We start from the raw sequence: 10,076 nt of genomic DNA, 5'->3' as shown, positions 1-10,076 counted from the left end.
CCGGGCAGCACTCGGACCCCTAGATCAGCCTCTATGTTAAAACAAGTGTGTACTTCTTTGGGCCTCATTGATGCTTGGAGGTTGCTTAATCCATCTGGTAGAGATTATACTTTCTTTTCATCACCACATAGCACATATTCACGTATTGATTATTTTTTTATTTCTAAAAACATTGTACCCTCCCTGCTAAAATGTACAATTGGCAACATATTGATTTCAGACCATGCACCAGTATTCCTAGATCTATGCCATTGGACATTAGTAAAAGATCATACAGATGGAGGTTAAATTCCACTTTGTTACATATTCCAGCATTTAAAGATTTACTGAAAGAACAAATTGATTTTTATTTATCTACTAATCTAAATTCAGCTCCATCAGTAGGAGTGGCATGGGAGGCGCTTAAAGCATATGTTAGAGGGGTCATTATACAGTACGCCTCAGCTAAGAAAAAGTTAGAGCGCAATAAGTTGTCTGAACTAGAGGGGCGGATCAAAGAAGCAGAAAATAATTTGAAACAGAAAATGAACCATGGTAATCTTAGACTAAGTACAACTAAAGTATCAATATAATAATATCCTGACTCAGAAGGTTGAATTTGACTTGTTCAGAATTAGACAAAAATCCTTTGAATCTGGAGATAAAGCAGGGAAAATGCTGGCTAGATATATTAAACATAGGGAATCCTCTACCTCAATATGTGCTATTCAACCCCCTGGGAGATGCCTTGTAAATAAGTCCATGGATATTAATGCCGCATTTAGGGATTTCTATCTAAATGTATACACTTCTAGCAGTAGTTCCTCTGAGGAAGGAATAAAAAACTTCCTCTGTGGACTTAATATCCCATTTCTCAGTGAGAATCAACGGGATCTCTTGGATTCTCCCATAACAGAGGATGAAATTTCAGAAGTGATTAAGAATTTACCAACAGGGAAGGCTCCAGGACCAGACGGGTTTACAGCCGAATTTTTTAAATGTTACTCCTCAGAACTAACACCCTTATTAAAAGATATGTATGAGGAGGCTTTCAACAGGCAAGTGCTACCCCCAACTTTGTACCAGGCTTTGATCTGTCATTTTAAAGAAGGGAAAGAACCCAACCGACTGTTCCAGCTACCGACCAATTTCATTGATTCCGCTAGACGTCAAAATACTCTCTAAAATTCTTGCCAACCCTTTACAAAAAGTAATCTCGGCTGTAATACATCCTGATCAGGTCGGCTTCATACAAAATAGGCACTCTTCTGATAATATCAGACGCTTCATTAATGTTATGTGGGCCGTTAGGAACGATAACTCTCCTATTGCTGCGGTGTCACTTGACGCCGAGAAGGCCTTTGATTGTGTTGAGTGGCCTTATTTGTTCACAACATTAGAAGCTTTTGGAATTGGACCGATATTTATAAAATGGGTCAAGCTCTTATATAAACATCCAGAGGCTGCTGTGCAAACCAACGGTGTCATTTCTCCATACTTCAGACTGGGTCGGGGCACACGTCAGGGGTGTCCACTCTCCCCTTTACTTTTCTGTTTGGCATTGGAACCATTAGCTGTGGCAATTCGAGGAAATGCCAGCTTCCCTGGGGTAGTTGTGGGGTAGCGAGATGGGCACCACTTTTTCTTTCCCTTTGGGGCAAGGTGAATGTACTAAAAATGAACTCCATAACTAAAATTAATTATGTTTTAAGCTCACTGCCCATCTGTGTCCATTCAAAATATTTCAGTATATTTGATAGGATATGCAAACAGTTTTTGTGGAATGGGAAGAAGCCTCGAATGCGGCTAGAGAAATTGCAGCTACCAGTTGAGAGGGGAGGACTAGGTCTCCCCAAGATATCTTTGTATCATTTTGCATTTAGTTTGAGGCACCTGGGACAATGGATGTTACCTCCAGAGCGAGCTCCCCCATGGCTAGCCATGGAAAAATCTGTTTGTCCATATTTACCATTTGAGTCCTTGCTGATAACAAAACTACCACTATCAGTGCGCAATCATCCAATTATTTCCCATCTACAAACAGTCTGGAAGAAAACTTCTTGTATTTTAGGGGTTTGACCCCTTTCTAAGCCCTTCGTCTGCTATTTGGGCCAATCCAAAGTTGTTAATAGGTGGAACACCTGTGTTTTGGAAGGAATGGGTAGATAAAAATATCAATGTTCTGGAAGATCTTTTTGAGGATGATGCATTGATGTCTTTTGGAAGACTTAAACAAAAATTCATCTTGTCTAATGATCAATTCTGGAGATATCTTCAGATGAGACATATGCTCCAAAGCATTTTTTCCTCCCCCTCTTATGTTCCCAGGGGTAAAAACATTCTCAAGATGATCCGGAATATTGTGGGCACTGGTCACGAGGCATCTAAATATTATTCCTTTTTTATTAGTCAGATGGGCCAAAATATTAGCTCTGCGGTTAAGATAAATTGGGAAAAAGACTTGGGATGCTCATTTGAAGATGAGGAATGGGGGAGGATCACTGGTAATTTAAAATTGATGTCTAGAGATATTAGAACACGTCTCATACAATTCAAAATTTTACACAGATTCTACTGGACACCCAGAAGGTTGTTTATAGCAGGTTTTAAGGATAATCATGAATGTTGGCGATGCCAGAGAGAGGAAGGCAACCTATTTCATGTCTTATGGCAATGCTCAGAAGTCCAGTATTTCTGGAGAGAGATACATGACTATATTTTAAAGATATCACAGACTCAGTATGATTTCTGTCCTAGTTTATACATTCTTGGTGACCGTAGGCCTTTAAGTCATGTTAAAAAAAATGAATTACAGTGGATACAGAGCTGCATTATGCTGGGCAGACGTGTTATTGTAAAAAACTGGAAATCTTCCGGAAGGCCTCCGATTTTTGAGTGGCTTTCAGATTTAGGGCAGGTCGCAGCCTTTGAAAAACTCTCCTATAGTGTGCATGGGAGGATTGATGTATATTTTGATAAATGGGAGAAATTTTTGCATTTCTGTAACCCACAGTAGTAGCAACATGTGGCAGGACGAAAAAAATAAATAAAAAAATAACGGTCATGGTAAATATGATTTACATTATAGTGGGAACTTATTATGTTGGCAACACCCCTTTCTCTTTTTTTTTTTTAGTTTTGTTTTCAAACTGTTCTAATTATTATTATTTATTTATTTATTATTTATGTTGTTACTATTATATTGTTACCATTTATTGGTAAACTGTGTTGTTTTATGCATATATCAGATTTTTTGTTTGTTTATATGTCAAGTACATGCAGGTTTATATAATTTCTTGTTTGTAAATGAGAAAATCAATAAAGTACAAATCATTAAAAAAAAGAAAATAATGATAGAATAATGACACGGACATATAGCCTGACAACATCATCTGACCGCAGATACTGAATCTGGACAACACGTTTTTTCTAATTTAAAGCGTTGCATGCTTGTAGTTTATTTTGTGCTTTATATATAGGCTAGTGAAACGATATAAGCCTGCAGCGCGCGCCGCCGCATTTGCGCGTGCAATTGAAGAGTGCGCGCTACTGCAGTATAGTATGGAAGTAAAAGAATGTCAAATGTTTTTGAAACAAAAAGCCTGTTGAATTGCACTACTTGAAAAAAAATAGGCATTGCGTTAACCATGCTTGCATTTTAATGCATTGTATTTTTAGGGCTTGCATTTTTATGGGCTGAAATTCAACATGGTTGAATATTTAAGCTGTGAATATTTCAATTAAAAACATTTCAAACACATTTTCATTATTAAAAATTCAATAATCCATATTCACCTTTCATATTTCACTTCCAAAATATTCAAACTGTTTAAAAATACAACCTATAATATTCAACAGGCAGTTTTCGGTCCATTTTATTTCGCTTTGCAAATTCGCTTCCACAAATTCAGTGGTTCAAATTCGACAGTAAATTCAACGGAACTGCAGGAAGAGCAGTAGATTACCGAGATACTCCCCATCTGCTGTTAGTTAACCCCACCAGCAGGTGGTGCAAAAGCGCTTGTTGTTGACGAAGACCAGCAACAGTTAGAGCAAGCCATTCATTCATAAAATGAAAATGATTATCCGTGTCAGTATATATGCGGAAAAGATGATAAAGACACAAAAGCTGTGTTTATGTTTCATTCAATAACTTCATTGTTACTTTCCCTGTGTAGCCTACATGTCATCAGCTTTCTCTACATGAACAGGATTATAATCGGTTTCCCTCAATACCTCACACTCGAGGATTCCCCTTCTGTCGGGACAAAACGCTTAACGTAGTTTATGGACTAATACAGTGATATGAAAGACCAAACTCGCACCTTATTGGGGATGTAGGCTGTAGGCTACTATATAGGCTAGATGGACTAATATGAACGTAACGCGCAAAGTTTCATGCAGAGCGTTTCGTGATATACTGGCATAAAATCAACACTTGATCAATACTAACACTTTCTCTTCTCTTTTCTCTCTCTCTCTCTCTCTCTACAGTATATATATATATATAGTATAGTATAGTAGGCTATGCCTACGTGTATTGCATTAGCTTAAACTAGAGTCATAGCACTTGCATATTGTCCTCCTATTGTTAGTTTAACTGTAAATCGCTTTGGATAAAAGCGTCTGCTAAATAAATGACTAAACGTAGCCTAATAAATGTAAAATTGGATTGACATTGGACATTCGCACATTTAGGGACCGTCTCAAAAGTTGCATAAAACATTGGCATACACGTTTCTAACTTCAATAGCAAACTTTAATTTATTTGAATAAATATCAAAAATCCAAAGGGTGCGCAGTATGCCTGACACTACATGAACACTTTACAGTTGGTTTTATGACTGTAAGTCGTTCTATTCAAATGCTATTGAAGTTAGAAACGTGTATACCAAAGTCGTATACACTTTAGAGACGGTCCCTAAATGTGCGAATGTCCAACGTCAAGCCAACTTTATGCCAGTCTATCACTGGGAAACACTCAGCATTAAACTTTGCGGGTTATTCTGAGTCAATCTGCTTGCCTGCGAGTTTGGTCTTTTATATCACTGTAATTAGTCCATTAAGCTATACGTTAAGCGTTTTATATGTCCAGCTGGGGAATCCTTAAGTAGGCTATTGAGGGAAACCCTAATAGCTTGCATGCAGCACATCGCCACAATATAAAGTTAAGGCCACTAAACAACCAAGAGAAATATATGTTAACCTCAAAAATGTAATATTGGATCTGTATATCCGCATCGGGGAATAACATTATAATCTTGTTTACGGTAGAGAAAGATGCTTGTAGGCTACACAGGGAAAGTAACCGTAAAGACACTGAATTTAACATAAAACCGCCGTCATAATAATCACAAATACACTTGCATTGCTGTTAAATGAGTTTTATGAATGAATGGCTTGCTCTAACTGTTGCTGGTCTTCGTCAACAACAAGCGCTTTTGCACCTCCTGCTGGTGAGGTTGACTAACAGCAGATGGAGAGTATCTCGGTAATCTACTGCTTTTCCTGCAGTTCCGTTGAATTTACTGTCGAATTTGAACCACTGAATTTGTGGAAGCGAATTTGCAAAGCGAAATAAAATGGACCGAAAATTGCCTGTTGAATATTATAGGTTGTATTTTTAAACAGTTTGAATATTTTGGAAGTGAAATATGAAAGGTGAATATGGATTATTGAATTTTTAATAATGAAAATGTGTTTGAAATGTTTTTAATTGAAATATTCACAGCTTAAATATTCAACCATGTTGAATTTCAGCCCATAAAAATGCAAGCCCTAAAAATACAATGCATTAAAATGCAAGCATGGTTAATGCAATGCCTATTTTTTTTCAAGTAGTGCAATTCAACAGGCTTTTTGTTTCAAAAACATTTGACATTCTTTTACTTCCATAGTATAGCGGCTGAGAGGACAGGAAAGTCCGTTTTTCTGAGGTGAGAGACTTTGCGCTGCTTGTTGTCTTTGTGCTGCTGCTGGCGCGTCACGCATGGCGATCACGTCACAGATAGGCAGACTGAATCGAGTAACGTTTAACACCTTTATCATTAAAAGTGCTAAGAAAAAAACATCCTTATAAAGTCTGATGTGCTTAAATCCAATGCGTTATTTCATAGTATCGATACAATCGATTCATTACCTTTTAAAACGATGTTAGATCGATATATGTCTAGATCGATATAACTTGCCGAGCACAAATCGATGTAGTTGGATCATTAAGAATATAAATCGATACATCGATGTAGTTGATGAATCGTTACACCTCTATGTCTTATGCTAGTTAGCTTAGCATGCTAATTGGTTAACAATCAGTAAAACCACGGGCTACAAGCCCCAAACCATTCCGCTTGTGGGTTCGAATCCTGTGTGGCACATGCCCAGTCCACAAGAGGTACTGTGGCCAGAAGTGGTGCAAAAGTTGTTTCTGTTCAAGACATTGTGTCTTTCTGATAACTTAAATATAACATGCAGTGCATATTTATACAAATTCTTCATTTTGAGTTGATTCTCACTTGAACTATTGAATTTCGTCAGCTGTGTAAATATGCATGTCTGCCAAGTGGCACAATGAGATGAATGGCTTAGCAACTTGAGTGGGAGTGCCTAAGCACAATGATGGGTTAGGCTGAAATGCGTCTGTGTGGACATGGTATAAATAAATAAATATATGAGATTTAATTAGAGTGCGGTTTTTCATTTTTATTTGACAGACACCTGACCAATAGATAGAGGGTTCAAGTAAAAAATATTGTATATTTCAATTCCTTTATTATCCGGGTAAGAGCTATACTAATATTTCTTACTCTTGAAATAAGAGTGTTTTGGATTGGAATTGGATTAGAAATAAGTGAATAAATATTTTTTTCTTCATTCTGTGTTCATTCTCATCAGAACTTCATTTTCTCATTTTGATTTCATTTTGATTTCATCCTCTCTGTACTATTGAACCTGAAATCTGTTCTTCATGTACATTCTATTTCTACGGTTTTTGCTCTTCTGGCCCTTTCAGCGGCTTGGCCCCGGATTGCTGCTTGCAACTATATTTTCTCTTTATTTCTGTGTGTATATCTACAGGGCTTCAACAATTTGGTCTATCCCAAACGGAGGTACATAAACATTTAAGTTTAAGCTTATTAATGTCTGCCTGCTCAACCAAATGGTTGAGCACATTTTGAGTTACTATATTTTATTGAAAGGACTCGGAGTACCTAACTTAACTTAAAGGGGGGGTGAAATGCTCATTTTCACTCAATCTCCTGTTAATCTTGAGTACCTATAGAGTTATTACATCCTTCATATCTCCAAAAAGTCTTTAGTTTTATTATATTTATAAAAGAAAGATAGGCTGTACCGGGTCTTTCCGGAAAAAAACGAGCGGCTGGAGGCGGGCCGTGTGGGCGGTGTGCTAAAGCAGTGCTAACGCGCCGAGCTAACAACACACAGACATTTGAAGCAGTTTCTTACTCACCGTCTGCGACCGCGAAACTTTATCATTGTGACTGCTCGATCCTTAAGCATTAGACGATCTGCAAATCCGTCGATCTGGGCTTTGTTTATAAAACAATCATCGTCGAAATGCAGGGAACAACCTTGCACAACCTCCGTATGATGCTCTGGAAAAACAAACTCCATCCACAGGTCCCTTAACGCTGGGTTCTTTGGGAATCTGTGCAGGGTTGTCTTGCCCTGGCAACCAAAAACCCACTTCTTTGGTGACATTGACTTCCCTAAAGCCGAGCATAGCGCTTTGATGGGCGTACTGCTTTCGCTCTCTTCTCTCTTGCTCTGGTCTACAAGTGCACGCGCGGTTCTTCCGGAGAAGTGCCCTTAGGACCTGTATAAGGAAATTCCGCTACATCTGACGTCACACATGCCCATACTCGAAAAAAACTTTCCGAAACTTGTGACAAATCGGAAGGAGCATTTTTGGAACAGAAATACTCCTTCAAACGTACAATTTAATTTTTTAAACTTTGTCCATGTTTAGCATGGGAATCCAACTCTTTAACCGTGTAAAAAACTCAGTATGCATGAAATAGCATTTCACCCCCCCCTTTAAGATGATTGAGCCATCTCTACCATCTGGTTGAGGTATGTTATGCCAAAAAAATCCACTAGATGTCACAGTGTCAATCAACAGCACTTGTCACAACATGTCTTCTAACATGGATTTCAGAAAAAAAAAAAAAAAAAAAAAAAAAAAATTCACTCCTGCCATGTGAACTGTTTTTTGTTGAAATTTTGCAAGGTAAACATATTTTTTGAAATATTACACTATAAGAGCCTTAACTTTACAAAATTATGTTACTTGGTGCCATGAAAAAACTTGGTGCCTGAAAAAACATGCTCAACCAAACGGTTGATTTGGTAGTTTATGGTAAAAGTAGAAAAGCTAAGCTAATGTTTTCAGATTATCCATTTCTGCAGTCAGAATGTAGCCTGGAAATCCAGACCTAAATCTAAAAGATTAATGATCTGGCGTCGACTAATGAAAATCGCCCAGCTCGAGGGGCGCCACCAAGCATGCATTTGAAAATCTCACTGCACGCAATAGGATAACACTACGACCAATGACAACAATAAACCCCATACGCTTAGCTACCAGTGGAGCTAACTGGTAGATTAGACTCTTACCGTATCCGGTCGGCAAAACAGCAAAAACGTCCTTGCAAAGGAACGATTTGAGCGCCGTCTTTTGTTCCCGTTTTAGATAAAAAGCCAAGTCTAACTCTGTCATTGTAGCGGCCGAAGCCGTTTCAAACAACTGGTGTTCATCCATAGCCATCTTGCAATGTTTACTAATGACTTCGACGTCACAGCGCTGTCGTCTTCTGTTTAGATAGCCTCTGGCCCGCCTATATCAGATAACCCAATGTTGGATTACCAGGGTAGTCAGAATGGACTATTTGCTGAGAAATATAAGATGAGCTTTATTTTGATTATCATTACTTTGCATTTTAAAATAGACTTCTAAATGTCTGTTCAGTAATCCCTGTGACAGAAGACGGTTTTAAAATTGTGGTGCTTCTAATTAAGTGTGTATCTGCTTGTAAATTATCTTAATGAATTTTTTCAGATTTCATTGTCAGAGGAAGTGGGATGAAATTAAGATTAAGCACCAGAACAGAAAAAGACATGGGAATAAAATTTCATATTCAAACTTTTCAGTGTGTAATGTACTTTTTTTGAACCAACTTATTTTCAGTATATTGAAAATGCACTGTTTATGCTAAAGATCTGTTTCAGTAATAAATGTTTTACAGTAATCTTCGAGGTGTAATTCAGTGAGTACGTTTGGTGTGAAACTAAAGGGATTCAGTCGAGAAAACATTAAGTGGAGAAGCTACCAGTTCTCAGACATGGGATGGCGATACAGCAATATTTTAAATATACTGCAAAGAATTGAAAGTGGTCTGGGGCCGTATTCACAAAACATCTTAAGGCTGGAAATAACTCCTAACTTGGCGATTTAGCAGAAACTTTAAAATAATGGGCATGTCAGTCCTGATTTTTGCTATAAGAGTATTTCACAAAGGATTTCAGTGCTAAAACCAGCTCCTAAATCTGTGAAACGTTAGTAGTCACGAGTCACTAAGTCAAAATTACAAACAATCTTAATGGCTGTTGCTGGCAATCTGCCCAAACACACTGAACACCATTGAGACAGTAGCAATAGAGCCTTGGGTGCTGAAACTGAACATATGCAATACATATTTTGATTGAGTGAGGAGTCGAGGTGGCGGATGGATGCAGAAAACTGTCGAGTCGGCTGTGTATATATACATGCCTCCTCCCGAGGTGATAAGATGGACCATTTGAGACCGAACTTTGTTAAAGGTTATTGTTTTGAATTCACGATTTGAATTCTGCAATCTTTTTCTGAAATTTCTTCTCTTCTGTGTCAGTCTCTTCGCAACACAATGTATGCGTGTGATGCTGAAGGCCAATACTGAGCTGGCGTTCTGGCCATGAATTTCCATGATTTACTGACACAACATAGTGTGCCTGGGCACTTGAAAAAGATTTTAAATGTACATCCATAGTATGAGAGAAAACCTCTTGATATATCACTTGTTAATAAAATTCAAGTTTCTCTC

Source organism: Squalius cephalus (genome assembly GCF_949319135.1).
Source record: "Squalius cephalus genome assembly, chromosome: 4".
In the NCBI taxonomy this organism is placed as follows: domain Eukaryota; kingdom Metazoa; phylum Chordata; class Actinopteri; order Cypriniformes; family Leuciscidae; genus Squalius; species Squalius cephalus.
Note: the sequence above shows the minus strand (reverse complement) of the source record.